Genomic DNA, 19,971 nt, shown 5'->3' on the forward strand with positions numbered 1-19,971 from the left:
ACAGGCTAAAGTTGCACTGAGGAGCCTAATAATGAATTTGTGGAGATTATAATTAGATGTTGTAACTCTGCATAATCAAGTTTTCTTATGAAAGTAAGAATACAGTCCACTTGCATTCTGGACACCTCTATGTTAATCCCTTAATTTTAAAGGTAAAATTGCATTTCCTTAGTTTTGAAGAATCAGCATAGATTGTGGAGACTTGCCCACAGATAAGTCAATCGGTTTGTAGCTGAACAAGTGTTATGTGAGATGCAGCAGTTGGGTTTTAAATTCACAGTGTGAGACAAAGACACATAAACCTATTTACACGCTGTTTTCTCTGTTCACTCCACCTATGTCTCTGTCACCATTGCCATTAGCATAGAATATAAAAAAGGTATGCAAGGTAGTTATGCAGAGCAGAAGGATGAGGAATATATTTAATAAAGTTCGTCTCAGGCCCTGGATTCTTTATGATTGTGTAATCTCTGGGCAGTTTGGATCCTGCTAAGGTTGGGAATCAAGCTTAATTCCTAACTCTTTTACTTGAGCTTACGTACCATTATTAAAAGAAAACGTGTGTGTGTGTGTGTGTGTGTGTGTGTGTACATACACTTCTATTTAAGGTGGTAAGCATATTATGTGTTTTGGTTTATGAGTTAAGTGCAGAGTTTGTGATGCTAACTAAGGCAAAAAATGGAGTCAATGCCTGAATATCTCTAAGATATATCTTCATAGGGCTCCAAATGTTCTAGAATATCTGCCTCCCCAAACTATTAGCAAACACTATAAGCCCATTTTTTTTTTACTGCTTCTCTGAGCTTTGTGGAATGAATGGGTTAAAATAAGCTACAAAGAAGACATGACATAAGAACCTTGTAGAGTGTCAATAGGTCAATGTTAGCCATTGTTTGCAGATTAGAAGCACAGAAGAGTGGCTTCAAATATTTGGTCTCTGGACTGACACAAAGTTTGAGCTTTGTTTTTTGGTTTCTAGTCAGATTTAGGTCTTATTCTTTGAGTGTTTTCAGGTTTATCCTGTCTGCAGAATGCTTGTGGTTCTAACTTTGATGCTTTGTGTGGTGGATCCAGTGACTGTCACTAGTACGTGTTCTAGTGACTAAAGGAAAAATGGTCTCCCAAGTTTATGGGGTCATGAAATCCTAAAGTCGGGATATACTATCCTATTGTACACTAGGATGCATGATTAAAAAAAAGAAGAAGAAGCTACCTTTGAACTCATTTATTGTAGTATCCTGGAGACAACCAGGAATCTGCTTTAGAAGCTGCAGTCATACTCTCTTCTTAACTCAGCATGGCGCAAACAAGTTTTCCTTAAGTATTAAGGTTTTAACAGTCATTGGGAGTTGAAAATGGAATGTAATGTAAAATAGGTTATACTTTGTATGTATTAGAAAAGAAGGTGGATCATGGTAAACTGTTTTCACAAATTGCTTAAGAAGTTTTTCTAGGGAAGACAAGTCCTTGATAAGATTTTACAAATCAGTTAATTGGTAGATTCATGTAGTGTCTCTGACATCAACAGCCATAACATTTGCTTAGAATTCTATTGGCTTTTGTTTTGTTTTTGACTCACTTATTGTATATACATTAAGCTATGTGTAACTATTACTTGTTATTTCCCCAGTGTGATAGACCTTGACAAGCCCACTGGACATGACTAACGACCAGAGAATGCATGATTTTCTATTTCAAGTTTGTGATTCTGAATTTCAAAGCTCCAAGGGAAAGTTCTTTGATTTCTTATATTTTAAAAACTATCACACATGTCAAGGCAACAGTCACTGATTTTCTAGGTCCAAGGCCTTTCTAAATGATGCAGTTTGCTATTGTGAGTACTTCTGTGGGCCGACAGGTAGTTAGGGTCATGTCCCTGTGGAAAAGGACAAGAAAGATGCGATCATGATGGTCATCTCATGGTTTTGGTGGCCATATAGTGAATTTTCTCCCTAAAATAAACAACTTATCATTAATAAAAGACTACTTCATCTTAAATATTCTGCCTCATTGAATTTTCTTTTTTCTTGAAGATTTTAAAAAATTTCTTCTTTGTTTTTTAAAATTGTTGTTGGTTAGAGGAAAGTTTATTTCAAGAAGTCAGTGTCTTGGGGAAAGAAGAATCTCTTGATAGACAGCGAGAAGGGTCTTTAAAGGGACACGGATAGTTGCAGATTAGAGCTAAAACAGTGAGTCTATTCAATTGACACTTATGCAGATGTATAGGCCTTATTCTGATGAGAGTCCATCCCGCTCCTTTGGGGAAGTCCAGGGATGCTGCCAGGTGGAAGACACTTGATAATGGTGATAGGTAGAGTGATATGGAGAGAACGTCAGAGGCAGACACTCCAATTGTTGGTTCACTCTCCGAACAACTGCAGTAGTTGGGGCTGGACCAGGCTAAGACGAGGAGCCTGGAATTCAAGGCAGATTTCCTAATTGTGTGACAGGGCCCCACAATTTCAGCTGTCTTCCACTACTTTTCTAGGTACCTTGGCAAGAAGCTGAAGCAGAAAGAACAAAGCAGCTGGCATTTGGTGTTCATGTGCAATGCCAGTGTCACAGGGAGTAGCATAACCTGCACATAACCTACCACAATGCTGACTCCTCCAATTAGATTCTCTTTTAACTGGAAATTGATTACTTGGTATTGGCTCAAAAAGACTGTTACAACAAAATTTCATTAAAGTTTTTAAAATGTAAATTTTAAATGCAAACTTTAAAATTTTTATTTATTGATAGGGGAGGAGAAAAAGGGAGAGAGAGATTGATGCTTGGAGCAACTGGAGCTGAGCCACACAAAAGCCAGGAGTCAGGAACTCAAGTCAGTTCTCCCTTATAGGTGGCAAGAAAGCACCTACTCGATCCATTATCTGCTTCTGAGATTCTGTGACGTCAGAAAACTATAATAAAGGCTAGGGCTGGGATTGAAACTCCGCTATGGGAAATGGGCATGTTAATCAGCATTGTAACCACTAGACCAGATGCTTACCCTTGTTTTGTTCCCTTGAGATTTAAACTTCCAGTTTCAAAATTTCATTGAAATTTTCACTAAATTTATTGTCATAATCACCAAATTTCAATAAAATCATTAGAAGTGTAAGAAAGGACTTATTTGTGCTACTGAAGTATGCTGCTTTACATTGGATTTAAAATTAAAAAACAATTATACTGACACTCAGTTCAATAGTTTTATTTGGAAATCAGCCATTTTGTTGTCATCTTCCATTTATCAGGCCCTAGAACACAGCTCTTTTTGGTTTAGGTATTTTTTTCCTGCAGCATTTTGGGATAGTAGCCTTAATGTTGTATAATTATTGGATATTTTTGTATTGATTAGAAACATCTGATGCATGCTATACCTAAATTTAATCCAGAGGAAAAATATCGAACTATTTTTTGTGAATGAAGTAAGCGCTGTTTTGTGTTTAGATTTTTACAGTAATTCATTGTTCTTTATATTACAGTACTCAATTTCATACATCTCTGTTCTACCTAAACAGCAGAAAATTTAATTATAGGCTTGTAATTACTCTTTTTGTCCAATGTTAAACTATTCCTGGTTGATTAATACAGAATAACTGCTTCTAGTAGCTTGACAGTCTTAACAAGGGAGAGTGTTTATTTTGCTCCAAATGGTGAACAATTTATTTAATTTTTATGAATAACATCAGGATCAAGAGACTGAGAATTTATTTTGCATTCTGCTGAATCAATAAGATAAGTCAAAGAAACTGTTTGATAACAAATCGTTTAACTAGTGTGGAACATTCCAGAATGAAGTTTTCATTTCAGTCTGTATTTGAATTGATAGCAACTCTTCTGACACTTTCTCCCAAGCCATTTTTTTTCTAATCTCAACTATGACACAAACAAAACAAAACTCCCAGTTCATTTCAGAGATGATAAATCATTCAAGAAAAGAATATTCTCTTATAATGTAGTTGCCAGCCAAGAACCATTTATCTTAGGTCCTTCTGCATCTGAACAGATTTAAGAGATTGGTTCTCATTATGCAACAAGAGGCAGATGTAACCTACCACATTCCCATTTTAGTAACGTGATACAGAAGAGTCTATGTAGGTATTCCTCCAAACTGACAAGCAGGTGTTTAAGATGGCAGAGCCTTGAAATGAAAAGACTTTGAATTCCTGAACCAACATTTGGCGGAGGAATACTGTGAGGCAAGCATATTTTGAATTTAATGTTTGGGGGAAGAAAATTGCTATTGTTTTTGAGCATTATAATTTTTTAGAAGATTTATTTATTTTTCTTGCAAAGGCACATTTACAGAGATGGTGAAAAAGAGAGAAAGCTCTTTTGCTGGCTTACTCCCCAGGTGGCTGCAGTGGCTGCGGCTGAGCTGATCCAAAGCAAGGAGCCAGGACTCTCCTCTGGGTTTCCCACAGGGCTGCAGGATCCCAAGGGCTTGGACCATTCTCCATGGTTTCCCAGGCCATAAGCAGGGAACTGGATGGGCAGTGGAGCCCAATTGGCATATTGATCCAGTGCCAATGTAGGATCCCGGTACATTCAAGGCAGTAATTTAGCCCCTGAGCCATTGTGCTGGGCCTGTGAACATTATAATTTTGTTCAACTTTAACTTCATCATATTCACCAACCATGTACACAGAACTTAAACCTTTTGCATACACATGTGAATAGAGCTTATTTACAGATTACTTTCTCTGCCAGGTGCTGAAAACACACACAAAGAAGACCTACTTTGTCTTCCATGATAGCACATGGCTTTGTGTTCCCAAAGATCTGCCTTCCTGTGTTTTTCTCTTTTCCTGGCCTGTCATTTTCCTTGTGTGTCTCAACAACAGTTGTTTTTCCAATGTCTTGCCATCTTGCTCAATATAATCAATCTTTTTTTTTCACTTATCCATGATGCAAGTGATTTCTAAATCTAATTTCCTGGTTGAAAACTTGTAAACATGACCTGATTTTTCATTGAAATTATTTCCAGTATCTTCCCTTGAATGTCTATAACCATTTAGTGTTCAACCTGGAGGCAAAATAGAGCTATGAGCAACAACATAACAAAGGAGAATAAAAGTTAAGATTTGTAGAAGACATTGCTAAATGAACAACCATGAAACCACTGCCAGACTATCTTGTTTTTATTGCCATTGTTCGCTGACATTTGGACACACACTGAGTTTCAGTTGAGATAAATTTGTTTACATTTATTTCACATAAACAAGTCAACATACTCTATGAAGAGCTGTTGCTATAACTGTTTGAAGACTTTTAATATTCACTTTTTATTCTGATGTGAAGCAACAAACACTTTTTTTTTTTTATGAAGGAGGCCTTTGTAAAAGTGTTTGCTGACCTAAACCCTCTTTCCAATCGTTTAACAGTATTATGGCACAAGTGCTAGAGTCTGAGCTTGAGGACTAGCATGGCCTGATGCATGAGTTGATGACCTAGTTATCTGGAGTTCTATTTGCATATGGTTTTCAGAAGACTGTGTAAGAGAAACACAAGACATCCTGGAGCCTGACAGGTGTTACCTCCACTGACCCAATACTGAGACCCTCTCTGTGACCAGTGGACAGGACTAACCCCCTAATATGTGTTGCCTTCTCTCGCTACTACAGTCTTGGTATAAGGATTAGATTCACGTGACTATGGTGGTAAATTCATGACGGCAGTTTGGACACATGCACAGAAGCTAGCATTTGGGAATTGACATGAATCTCTGCATTTCAGAAACCTGGGCTGATACTCCTGTTTCATTTTACCTTTCAGACTGTTTTCTGTCCAAGATCATTGATTGGTCTAGATTGAGTTTGGAGTCTTAATAAAAAAGGAAGAAATTAATTAATATCAGCCAACACCGCCCACTGCCCACAGGCCTACACAAAAGTTGGGCTGGGGGCCTCCCTGGTAGGGCTAGATCACAGTACCCAGCAAGGACTGTGGAAGCAGTGGCTGGATCATGTTAGGCTGGGCCATGACATTAACCAGCACTTAAGACAACTGGGTCTAGGGATAGATTTTATAGGGGGATTGCAGACTCACCCCCATGAGAGCGCTATTCCAGCTGGTTTGCTCAAAAGCTGGGACATTGATGGGCCAAACTAGGCAAGACCATGGAAGTCACCAACACTATGGGTACTGGGGTTGGAAAAAGCCTGGGCTGGTCCAGGCTGCAGTATCTGCAGTTGCATCCAAGAATTGGTTGTGGGATGATCTGGGCCACAGTTTGCACCAGCACATATAATCAGTGGTCTACATGGGTATTCATCCTTCTGAAGTATGTAAACATCATCCAAATGAAATAAATTTATAAAAAAAATAAATTTAAAAAATAATTTGAAAAAATCCTTATCAGGTCCATAATCCAAAAGTCACTGAGCTGTCCTTTTGTCTGTAGTTAAGTTGCTATAATAGTATGAGAAAGCAATCTCAAGTAGTCTCTGGAATTTAAATTTTTGTTTAATACAAGTCAGCAGATAGTAATGAAACATAGGCCCATTCAGTCTCCACAGCAGTTGACCAGACTTTGTGGACTATTTCTGTATTGATATATATATGGCTTGGACCCGTCTCTGGAGTCTCAGTGGAATGTTCAGTAGATACACATTATGTACATATGATACACAATATAGATAGACTCTGCTGTTTCTTCGTTGATTTTTTTTTCATATAGTTCAATTCTGCATGGATGAAAGTGGAGTGTTGAAGTTCCCCCATTCATTATTATTGTATTGGATCTATGTCTCCATTTAGATCCATTAACATTTCCTTTATATTGCCAAGAGACCTGACATTGTATGTGTATCCATCTATCAGTTCCACATATTTCTCTTGACTTGATACTTTAATCATTGGATAATGTCCTTGTTGTTCTGACAGTTTTTGTGTTAAAGTCTATTAGTATGTTGTCTGAGATTATATTGGTTGCTTCTGCTCTTTATTTTGTGTTTTCATTGAATAATGTGTTATCATTTCATCCTTCCACTTCCATTCTCTGTATGTCTTTGTTTAGGTGTGTTTCTTGCAGGAAGCAAATAATGGGGACATCTCTTTTTTTATTAATATTTTGCATTATGTGACAGTTTCATAGGATCTGGGAATCCCCCCACCCCTCCCCCTCCCCTCCCCCCTGGTGGATTCCTCCACCTTGATGCAGTATTACAGTTCAAATTCAATCAAGATTCTTTCCTTGCAAACATATACCAAGCATGGAGTCCAGCTACTTATTGTCCAGATGGGTTGAACAGTTTCTTGGGGAGACCATTTCTGGTCCGAAGTTAGAGCTGGTATAATATCATCACAGTCAATTAAGAGTAATGGGGACATCTCTTAAATACATTCTGCCAAGCTGTTTCTTTGTATTAGAGAATCTAGGTATTTACTTGTGAAGTTACTATTGATAAATAATGACTCAAGCTGGCCATTTTCCCATAAATGTTTCTATTGCTTAATTTGGATTTCCTTCATATGTTTGCTAGGAGGTTTTATATGTTTACATTCTTTCATAACAATGACTACCATTTCTGTTTCTTTGTATAGCACATGTTTAAGCATCATTTATAACGCTGGGCAAGCGGTGACAAATTTAACTTCTATTTGTTTTTGGAAGACCTTTATTTTACCTTTATTCAAAAGTGAGAACTTTATAGAATACAATATTGTGCATTGACTTTTTAAGACATGGAGTATATTTCTCTATTCTATCCTATTCTGTTTGTTTTCTGGTGAGAAATCAACTCTCAGTGTAGCCAGAGATTCATGAAGGTCCTCTGGTGCTTTGTCTTGTGCACAGTTAGAATCTGTTCTTTATATTTTACTGTTGAGAGTTTGACTATAATATGTTGTGGTGACAGTGCTTTCTGGTAATGTCTTTAAAGAGTTCTGTATGTTTCCTGCGTTTGCATGTCCCTTTCTTTATCCAAATTAAGAAATTGTCTGTTATAATTTCACTTTATAGGCTTTCTAATATACTCCTACTTCCAACGTTCGGGAACTCTTAAGAAATATATGTTGGATATTTTGATAGTATCCCATAAATCCCAAACAGTACTTTCAGATTTTTCATTTTATAGTTTTCTTTTTTGTAATTATCTGACAGATATTTTCAAAGATTTTTCTTATAGCTTCAGTATTCTTTCTTCCATCTCATCAAGTGTGTTGTTAACAGTTTTCCATTACATTTTGAATTGAAGTATTAAACTTTTTATATCTAATAGTTCGGTTTTTTTATTTCAGTATATCTATGTCATAGGAAATTTTTTATCCATGTTTTGTGTGGATTTCTTTGAATTTGCTTCTCATTGTTTTTAAGTAATCTTATGAACATTCTTATAGCATAATTTTTCAGTTTCTACCTTTTTACAAAAATTTCTTATTTTATGATGCAGTTCTATAGGTTCTGGGATTTCCTCTCCCCGTATTCCCAACCTCTCTCCCACTGATTTCTTCTGTATTATAATAGTATAGTCCTTTACAAACAGTCGTAAGTCCATCATTTTGCTATTTAAATGTATCCTTACATTGTAGGTATGGGTCATGACAGAGAGTCCAGCATCCTATTGTCAAGATACATTCAACAGTTTCATTGGGAGTCCATTTTGATTTGAAAGTAGAGATTCATACTGCATTGTATCTTCACATCTCGATATGATAATCTTTATTACATAGTTATGATACTTTCCCTTAAATGGAAAGCCATAAAACAAAATCAACAACAGGAGGAAAAATTACTTAGAACAACACAAAGTTAAAAAAACAGGTTACTGAATGACCAATGTGTTGCTGAGGAAATGAAAACAGAAAATCAAAAACCTTCTTGAGGCAGTTGATGCTAGTGTATGAGCTATGAGTCAGTGAAGAAATTAATAAGGAAAAAAACTTTTTGAAGAAATACAAATAAATAAAAACTCATGAGATGCAGCAAAAGCAGTATTGAAAGGGCTAGTGATCTTTTGTTTCGCATGAAGGTTGCTTTATATCAGAGAACATGTGATATTTCTTCTTTGGGGATTGATTTATTTTACTGAGCATAATGATCTCTAGTACATATCATTTTGTTGCAAATGACAGAATTTGATTGCTTTTTAATCGCTGAGTTTAGTCCTTGGAGTAGATGTACCATAGTTTTTTATCCACTCGTCTTTTGATGGGCATCTGTGTTGTTTCCATTTCTTTGCTATTGTAGATTGTGCTCCTGTAACTTTCTAATATGCAGATTCCATTTCCTTTGGATATATGTCTGGAAGTTGGATATCTGGTTCGTTTGGCAGATCAATTTGAAGTCCTTTTAGCATGCTCCATGCTGACTTCCACAGTGTTTATACTAGCCTACACTCCCACCAACTGTGAAGTAAGGTACTTTGCTTCCTATATCCACACCAGCAGGAATTGTTAGTAGATTTCTGAATGTAGGCATTAAAAAAGAAATAGAAGATGACATTAAAAGATAAACTTCACATGTTCCTGGACCAGAAGGATCAGCATATCAGACTGTCCATAATGATGAAAATAACATACAGATTTAACATGATGCCAATCAAAATCCCAACATCATTCTCAGAAATAAGAGATGGCACTAAAGTTAATCTGCAAACACAAGAGACAACAAATAGCCAAAACTATCCTGAAGATTAAAAATCAAGTTGGAGGAATCACAGTTCCAAACATCACGACATGTTACAGGGTAGTGATCATCCAAACAGTCTGGTCCTGGTACAGGAACAGAGAATCAGAGCAACGGAACAGAAGAGAAATCCAAGAAGGCAGCCCTCACATGTATTTCATTAATGTATGTATATTCACATTCTAATATTAATTTTACTTGTGCTATTTTTGAGGAATCTTATTGCATGCCTTTCGCATTTTCCTTCTGTTTCTATTTTTGGGGGGCATTTCTGGACCCACCCCTTTTTTGTTTTTGTTTTTGTCCTCTGATGGCTTTTATTTTTGAAAAATGCCTCTGCGGTTCAGTGGAATGTCTACTTCTTCCACAGATGTTCAGAAACACATGGCAAACGGGGAAACAAAGCTCTCGTTAGTGCTTGAAGATGGTGCAAGAGTTCAAGGTGACACCCACATTGGACATTTCAGGTCTCTCCCTTCCTCAGCAGTGGGAGGGAAGTGGGTACATTGGCTTGTGTAATCACTGCCTCACTTCCTCTCTGCCAAGGCGAGCCTTGCCCAAGGAGGCCCCTCAGTGACTGTACACTTCACTCACACGTTCACAAGAATCGTAGAAAAGATTTGTGCGGTCTTCATCATGAGCTGAGAATGCTCTGTGTTGCCTTTCCCCAAGCATCAGGGGCCTGTGAAGTCAGACACAATGATTCCAGGAGACAAAGCTACACCCTGTTCCTTATGATGCAGTCATGGAATTCCCACAGTCAGTCTTAGGGAGTAGGGGATCCACTCAGCCCTCTGAGGCTGCTGCAAACATGGAGAAAGCTGAAGTATTCCCACAGCCTTTCCAGATTTTGCCTTGGCAGTTTGAATACAGGTGTTAGTGTTAGAGGGGAGATGATGATTTTGCAAGCTTAAGCAGGTGTCCTATCCCTTGTCAGCACTCCAGACAAGACTCAACGTCAGTTGTGACCTTGATTTTTTTTTCAGGTAAAATCCTCTCATCACAAATATGTGAGCCGTGGCTGTCAGTACTCACTTTATTAAGGTAGTGCTTACTCCCTGCTATTAGCCCAGACACCATATAGGGCAGGATGGCAAGCAGGCAATATGTTCCATGTCATGGGTTTACATGAACACCCTGTTACCCCTCCCGCTAACCTCAAAAGTAGTGTTCCAGCCTGGACTGCAAGCGTGTATGATGCACATGATTCTCATGCAATATAACCAGTGACATGATCTAGCAATCTCCCCTAATGGTCTGTAAGAAGATGCTGTCTCCTCCTGATGCTCAAGCTGCTATTGGTAAAAGAACAGATAGACACTGCCCAACTATTCTGCTGAGTATGGTGGTCTGTGGCAATGTGGGATGAGAAGCAAATAGGGCAATTTCCTTATTCGAAGCCCAGTAGTTATTCAGACCCCAGACAGTTCCCTGGGCTTAAGAAAAACTCAGTGGGTGACTGAGGGGTTCCCTATCAGCTAACACTGAGAGTGGTGGGGCAAACAGCTATTTCTTCATACCTTGTCTATGATGGTGGCTCATGACCATGAGGCTGACTGCAAAGTGTCTCTATCTTCTTTCCTCTAAGCTGAAAATGTCTCAGTGCTTTTATTCAAGTTTTGTAGTTTCTAAAGGAAGACTACAGTGCGTTTATTCACGTCATCCGTCATCTACTCAGTTGCTTTTTATTGTTTGCTTTTGTCTTTAAGATTTGAACTCCTTGACATGCTACCATGCTGAACAACGCAATTCTGCTGTAATTATTGGTGATCTCTAGCACGTGGCTGTTAACTATTTGGACTTCTCTCCTCCCTGCTTACTTACCTCTCATCCCATATCCTATACCAGTAGTTCTCAAAGTGTGGCCCATTATACTCTGAATTCACAAGATGCTTTGAGGGGGCCCATACTCAAAAACAACCAACCAGTCCCCCGGCAATTTTCACAGTATTACTAAGATGTTACCTTTAGTCATGCTCAGTTTTTCAGTGTAGTAACTTTCCCCCAAAGGTACATAGATATAATATCCATTGGATTTTCTTAATTGAAGAACCAGGTATGAGAATTTAAACGTAATTTATTTAGTCAGATGTTTATAAAGAGATGTGCAGAAATGTGAAAATGCAGCTTTTCATACTAATTTTTGTTATGAAAATACATGTTTTGTAATCATGTTATGAACATTTACCAACTATATTGTTCTAAGTAAAATATTTTCAAAAGTCTGTTATAACCTCTAATACATTAAATATCAAAATACACCTAGATAAATATAGTTTGCCATTAGTCTGGAAACTGAAAATTTAACTGCTATAATTGACCAAATATGTACATCTGATATTTTACAATTTTTTAAAAATTTTACTTCTTTTTCTTATTATCATTTTATGATACAGTTCAATAGGCCCTGGGGTTTCCTTTATCCCCTCCCCAATATTTTACAATTTTTAATTCATCATAGTCTGCTGCTTTTGGAAAATTAAGCAGAAATAAATCAGTAAAAACGTACTCCTAAAAAAATCCCACTGACCAAATGTTTGGGTGCATTGGCATTGCCAACTTGCTATATGAATTTTACAACTTATTTAGTCTTAATCTTTGCAGTTACATCATTGTGAACACTTGCAAGTTTCACAGTTGGCCCTCTTCTGTTCTTTTTTTAAAAATTCTTTTGTTTTGATAATCTTTACATAATTGATTAAGGCACAAAGGATCAAGGGCTACAGGAAAGTGGGTGAGACCATTGTTTCCACATTAATATTATTATTTTTTTCTGTACCTGAGGTAAGGGAAGAGATAAAGGGAAAAGCCTCACCCAGACTCCCACCCATCCCAGATCCCTGATGTGGGGCATTCTCCAAGGGTCTTGCTCATGCAGTTTTGATAGTTCAGTAGTTTTGAATTGCTATTAATCTCACCACTCCAAGTACGATGAAAACTCTTTGGAATCCACTGGCTGACATAGTCTCCTCATGGTTGTGGTTCTGAGATCAGCTGTTCAATTGAATGGCTCCTCAGAGAAAATTTGTCTGAGGTGATCCCAGACCTGATTCTTGTGTGCACTTGCTAGTACAGGGTCCTGCACAGTCCGTCGCCCCAATCAGCTTATGCATATGCTGGTGGTTGCAATTGCTGGGTCGGTTCTGTTTCCAGCCCTGTCTTCCACATGAACCGATTGGGGTTGCAGTCCAGCCCGATCCTGCCCACTTCATACTTGACCCTCATGCAAACCAGTGGGAGCTGCAGCCTAGTTGGGGCAACTCCCCATAACCCCCACCAGGCCGGCTCCCTACCCTGGTTCCTCATTGTTGCCAGTATGTACTGCAGACATGTTCAGTCTGACCCACATCCCATGTCAATGGACATTGAAGCCTCGTGCAACCCAACCAACTCTATCATCCAGCCCACACACATACTGGCAGGTGCCTTTCTGTCTAGCCATCCCTGCCCCAATCCTGGTTTTGATGATCTCCAGTACACTGCACAAGATCTTATCATGACTAATAATAGCCTTCTTTCATGGAAAATACATCCCATACTCTGGTCATTACCTCCTCTCTTTTCAGCTCAGCTGCTCTGGTTCTTCAACTCCAAAATGCCTTCTCATTTTCCCTAATGCATTTTGATTTTTATTTAGTGTCTCAGTTTTCGATCCTCGCTTAAAATTTCTTCTTTTTTTTATGATCTTGTCCATTTCTCATTTCTCTATGCTCCACTTTGACAACTCACAATTTTATTTACATCCAGCTCCTTACTCATGGCATACTGATTTCCAAATAAATACATGTGGCCAGCAATGCATAAGAGCTTACTGTATACTCATGTATTGATTTGAAAGGCAAAGTTACAGAGATAGACAGATATCTTCTATCTTCAACTTCACTCTCAAATTTCTGCATTCTGTCCATGAGTCTGTATGTACAGGCACATGTGTACTTTCAGGGGAGTTTAAAGTGAATAAGGAACAAGGTAAAGATGAGAGATAAACAATGATTATTAATACCACTAGAGCTGAGTGAGATGCCATCAGCTAGTGTCCATAAGAGATTTTCAGTCTCCAAAAATTTTGAGTGTATTCCATATGGCAAATAATTGTTTATAGAAATACACATTTAAGCATACACATACTAAGACATACACATTATCCAGAACACAATCACGCAAATTTATATATGAGGAGACTTCAACAAATACATGGGAAAAGTGCATTTATTTTGCGCCAATTTTTTCAAATCCATATACACATATATATGAGGTCTTAAAAATTTCATGAAAATGCATAGTATAGAAAAAGCTATGTGTGGATTTCCAAATTTTGATACCAATATAAACTTAACTCTTAATTTCATTTCTGATATTTTTCTTAGTACGCTGCTATTTAATATGTGGGTCAAAAAATTAAGGTTTTGCATTTGGAAGATTGATATATGGGTTAGAAAATTCTGTGTATATGTTTTTAAAAAATAGTATTCATTTGTTTATATATTTATATGAAAGGCAGCATTACAGAGAGGGAGAAACAGAAAGATCTCCTATACTCATTCAACCCCCATCTGGCCCCAACAGTTGGAACTGGGCCAGGTCACAGCCAGGAAACAGAAACATCACCCAGTCTCTTATGTGGGCAGCAGGGGCTTCAACATTCAGGCCGTCTTTTGTTGCTTTCCTGGGTGCATTAGCAAGGAGCTGAATTGAAAGTGAAACAGCTGAGAGTTGAACCAGCACTCATATTGGGTGCCAAGTGTTGCAAACAGCTTAATGCGCTATGCCACAACACTGGTTCCTTCCAATTTTGGATAAAAAAATTGCAAAAATAATACGAAGAATTTCCATCGAGACCTCACACAGCTTCTGCTGTTGCTAACATCTTATACCATGTGTAGTGCATTTATCACAATTAATACAGTTAATTCTTCTTTTGGACTTCCTTAGTTTTTTTGGTTAAATTTTTATTTTGAATCTTTGAATTTTATGGTACAATTTTGTAGAGACTGCGATTTCCCCCACCAAAAAAATCCCATCCCCCTGGCTGATTTTCCCCACATTGCTACAATAGCATAGTCCTTCATGAGGAGTCATGATTCCATCAGTCAGTTATTTAAGTGTGTACCAACATTGCTGGTACAGACAATGTCAGACAGTCCAGCATCCCATTTTCTAGATATGTCCAAGGGTTTCACTGGGAGTCCATCTTTGATTTGGGAGTAAAGATGCATATTGCATTGTATCCCCACATCTGGATATGGTAGTTTCTATTACTCCATCACCATACAGTCCCTTAAAGGTCAACAACTGGTATGAATTAGAACAGCAGCAACAACAAAAGTACAACACCAGAGTAAAAAAAAAAAAAAAAAAAAATATATATATATATATATATATATATATATATATATACACGCTATTGAATAACCAACGCATGGGTGATGAAAAGAAAACACAAAACTCTCTTGAGTAAAATGATTCCACTGTGCAATCCATGAGCCGGTGATGAATTTGACAAGAGATAAGAAAGTATTTGGAAGAAGCTGAAATGAAAAATATCAAAACACATGAGATGCAGCCAAGGGAAAAAAAAACAGTAAAGAATGGGTTATTGGAGTTACAATTTACATGATGGTTTTCTTATATTAGATGGAACATATAGTATTTGTTTTTTTAGAATTGATTTTTATTCACTGAGCATAATGGTCTCTAGTTGGGACCACTTCATTGCAAATGGTATAATTTCATTCTTTTTTTAAGGTTTATTAAGAAGTCTTTATTAACCAACCTTGGTGATAATAGAGCACACTAGAAATAGCTTTTTAATGGCTGAGTAATAATCCATGGGTAGATGTACCACAGTTTCTTTAACCACTCCTCTTTGGATGGCCATCTGTATTTTTCCATGTCTTTGCTATTGTAGATTGTGCTGCTGTTATTATAGGATTACAGATCCCCTTCTCATATGCAGTTTTCATTTCTTTTGGATATATTCCTAGGAACGGGACAATTGGGTCATATGGCAGGTTGATTTGCAATTTTCCAAGCAAATCTCCATACTGATTTCCATAGTGGTTGTATTAGCCTACACTCCCACCAGCAGTGAAGGAGAGTAACTTTTTGCTCACATCCACGCCAGTTGGTGTTGTTAGTAGAGTTCTGAATGTAGGCCAGTCTCACTGGAGTTAGGTGGTACCTCAGCGTGGTTTTAATTTGTATATCCCTGATTGCTAGGGAGCCTGAGTATCTTTTCTTCTGTCTGTTAGCCATTTGAATCTGTTCTTTTGAAAATTGTTCGTTTCCTTTGCCTTTTATTTTTTACAATTTTTTGTCTGTTTCTTTGTTTTTTATTTTTATTGTTCTTTGGTTTCTGAAGCTCTTTGTAAATCCTGGATATTAGTCCCCTATCACTTGTGTAGTGTGCAAAAAATTTTCTCCCATTCTGTTGGTTGCTTCTTCACTTTTAATTGTTTCCTTTGCTCTACAAAAGCTTTTTACTTTGATGTAGTCCCGTTTGTTCATTTTGGCTTTGACTGCATGTGTTTTTGGCATCTTTTCTAAGAAGGCTTTCCTTGTTCCTATTTCTTGGAGAGTGCTTCCTATGTTTTCCTTTAATAGTTTTATGATTTCTGGGTGCAGATTTTGTTCCTTGATCCATTTAAAGCTGACTTTTGTATAATGTGACAGGTGTGGGTCTTGCTTAATTCTGTAAGCTGCCATCTAGTTGTCCCAACAACATTTGTTGTATAGGGCAGGCTTTTTCACTGGATTGCTTTCAGTTTTCTTTTTTAAAGATTTATATTCTCATTGGAAAGTCAGATATACAGAGAGGAAGAGAGACAGAGAGGAAGATTCTTCCTTTCTGATGGTTCACTCCCCAAGTGGCCACAATGGCTGGAGCTGAGCCAATCTGAAGCTAGGAGCTAGGAGCTTCTTCTAGGTCTCCCACATGGGTGCAGGGCCATCCTCAACCGCTTTCCCAGGCCACAAGCTAGGAGCTGGATGGGATGCGGGGTCACTGGGATTAGAACTGGTTCCCATAAGGGATCCCAATGCATTCAAGTTGCCACTAGGCTATTGCACTGGGTCCATTTTCAGTTTTCTTGTCAAAGATTAGTTGGCTGTACTTGTGTGGATTCTCTTCTGTTTGATTGATCTTCTTCTCTGTTTCTGTACCAGTACCAGACTGTTTTGATAACCACTGCTCTGTAATATGTTTTGAGGTCTGGAATTCGATTCCTCCAGCTTGGTTTTTATTTTTCAGGATAGCTTTGGCTATTTGTGGTCTTTTGTCATTCCAGATGAACTTTTGTGTTACCATTTCTATTTCTGAGAAGAATGCTCCCAACTTTTTGAATAGTATAGATTTGAGAGCTTTTATAGATGAGATAAATATGCTGTATTGCTTCTCATATAATAGAGAAACCCTTAAAATAGTCATCTGAATAGCTTTCAATACTTTAAAAATGCAGATTATCATTTATTATTAAATTTTCATTTATACTGAGTGGACATAATTTGCATGGTTATGTTGTTGAAATTAACTGCTTGGTGGCACATTACCAAGTATCATATTTTTCTTTTTGTTGTTTTTTAATTTTTAAATTTATATTGTTTTTATTTATTTTGAAGTACTATATCTTTCAAGGAACAAATCTGCAAATTTGGGATCATGTCGCCTTGTAAAAGAAAAGAAAATGACTCATCTTTGGTTCAACAATTTCTATAATTCAGATGGAACGTATCAGGTCTCTGGATTGTGCAACAAATACTCTTGCTCACTTTCTGCTTCATTATGATGTAGTATGAAGGGCTCTAATGTGTTTCAAAAGTCTTATTAAAATGAATTACATCAGTGGTTTCTAGTAGCACTTTGTGCACTTGTAGACTGATTTTCCTGTAATAACTTCCCTGTGAGCAATGACGTGAAAGGATTAAAAGCGTGGCTGTATGTCCGTAATTTCTCTTCACAATGCTTCTTTCAGCTGGAGAAGTTGTTTTACTAATTTAATAATATATTCTGTGGAAAAATCAATTTAAACATTCCGGAACTCACTTTTAGTCAGGAAGATCTTTTACCAGTCATCTAATACAGCTTTAATTTCATGATGCACAAAAATTAGTTCTGTTTTTGCAACAATGTAGTAAGTACTATAAGCTAAGTCATATTAGAAAGATCTGTGCATTCAACCAGCATCATAGAAAACACCCAACCAGCTACAGATTTCATCCCAGTTCTTGTTTCTTCAAATTCTTAATTGTGTATTTTTAAATGTCTTCTAAGACTGCTTATGAAGGAGGCAAATTTTGTTTCCATTTTATGTATATGCATCAACCAGTTCTTGGCAAAGAAAGTTAAGAAGTGTTTCTGCATAGTATGTGGTTTCATTTATTTATTTATTTTAAGGGTATTAATTCTTTTTTTTCCCTTTTTTATTATATTCATATTTAGCAGTATAGTATTCAAGTGAGATTTTACATAGCTTTGTGCATTGTAGGATAATCAAAACAGACCTATAACTCCAACAAGCCATACTAACAATTGAAGAGTAGAACAGTTTTAGGAGGGGTGCACAGAGAAATCTCCAATAACTTAGTTAGTGAGGAATAACTGAACTTGCATCCTACCTAGTGAGTATGTGAAAAGCCAAGCTGACTTTTTCTTGTGTATTCTTAGCTTTCTGTATTAGTCTCTCTCTGTCTATCTGAGCTTACTTTGGGACTCTGGAGCGACCCTGATGGTCAGAGCAAGAGAGGATGATGGGCCAAAGTTGGAACTAAGTAAGGACCAGAGAAAGTCTCCTGAGTCCAAAAGGAAATTTATAATTCTTCTATCTGAGGACCACCAGGGGCTCCTGGCTATTATTCTGCAGTCATTAGATCCTGTGAGGAGCATTCTGGGCTGCTTCAATCCCATGTGGGTGATCTGTTAGGGAATGGTTGACCTCAGAGTTCTCGGCCTACAAGGGCACTCAAATTCCCTGTGATCTCCTTGGCAATTGGGATGTGGCTCTTGGTACCGATACTGACAATCCTTAATGAGATATCATCTACTGCTTCTGTGGCAAAAGCACTTGGGACGTTTCCAGGGGTCTCCGGGACTAGAATACAGTCCTCCTCTTATCCTCCTGTTCTACCCTGGTGTCCCCTCCTGCTCTGTGCATAAGGCCTCCTGTTAAGAGGCTGTCAGGATTGCTCTTGGATCCCACTGTATGTCTCCTATAGTTTTTGCTAATGTCTAATGCAGTTTCAAACTTGTTATCTATAAGTCACCTGTTACAATCTTATAGATTATACTTAACATCTTTTTTAAACACTCTAAGAAGGTGGAAGATTTCTCTGCCCTCCCAACCTATTGCAGAATAAAAAAAGATATTAAAAGCATATCTGGTTTTTCAGTTCTTTGATGTAGCTCCTGTGGGGATTCCATCTTCCCCAATGGCAGCGTTGTATTTGAGGTGGTTGTTGCAGCTCTGGGGTCAGAGGAGTCATAGGGAAACCCACAGTTTTTCAGGGGAATCCCTCAGAAAAGTCTAGTGACAACAACATAACCTTTGCCACGAGTTATGAGTGTTCCAGGATACCAGTCATTTAGTTATTTTATCTGCACAGGAGTTTGTAAGGTCTTATCAGAGAATGCAGAAAAATGTTTATCAGCAGAAATGTTTGAGTCTCCTTGCGGCTGATTTTAAAAATAATTGTAAAAAGGCAAATTTTTGTCAATGTTATCATATGGAGTCTGTCTTTTGTCGATTATTGATTCATAGGTTATATCACAATATCTTATCGCGTGTGGTACAGTTTTTTTTTTAAATTAATATTTAGCATTATGTGACAGTTTCATAGGCTTTGGGAATCCCCCCACCCCTCCCCCTCCCCTCCCCCCTGGTGGATTCCTCCACCTTGATGCAGCATTACAGTTCAAATTCAATCAAGATTCTTTCCTTGCAAACATATATTAAGCATGGAGTCCAGCTACTTATTGTCCGGATGGGTTGAACAGTTTCTTGGGGAGACCATTTCTGGTCCGAAGTCAGAGCTGGTATAATATCATCACAGTCAATTAAGAGTCCCAATATAACATCAACAGCAATTTGCAATATTATGGAATTGACATGGTTTTGAGTAACCAGTATGTTAAAAACAACAACAACAACAACAACAGCAACAACAACAAAGAACAAAATAACAAAAACAAGTCCTAACCACAACCTATGATTAGCTCATTGACATCTCAATTTTAGTTTATATACAGGACCGGACCAGCTGCTATATACCTTGAAAAGGCTATAGGGTACCATTCAGATGTCTCATGTCTATTTCATTTTAGTATTTAGCCATTTGTTGTGTTGAAATATAATTTTGTTGATCTT

General features: G+C 37.6%; 1 protein-coding gene across 1 annotated transcript in view; it reads left to right on the top strand.

Annotated features, from left to right (window-relative positions):
• The window catches only part of LOC101527274 (phosphatidylinositol N-acetylglucosaminyltransferase subunit P), a 355,044-nt gene extending 345,609 nt beyond the window's left edge, over positions 1-9,435 (top strand). Inside the window, exon 2 of the mRNA XM_058667082.1 lies at positions 9,424-9,435. The gene's annotated coding sequence lies outside the window, so the exon portion shown is untranslated. The remainder of the gene's footprint in view (positions 1-9,423) is intronic.
• The last annotated feature ends 10,536 nt before the right edge of the window (positions 9,436-19,971 follow it).

This window comes from Ochotona princeps, chromosome 7, assembly GCF_030435755.1.
Source record: "Ochotona princeps isolate mOchPri1 chromosome 7, mOchPri1.hap1, whole genome shotgun sequence".
Taxonomy (NCBI): Eukaryota; Metazoa; Chordata; class Mammalia; order Lagomorpha; family Ochotonidae; genus Ochotona; species Ochotona princeps.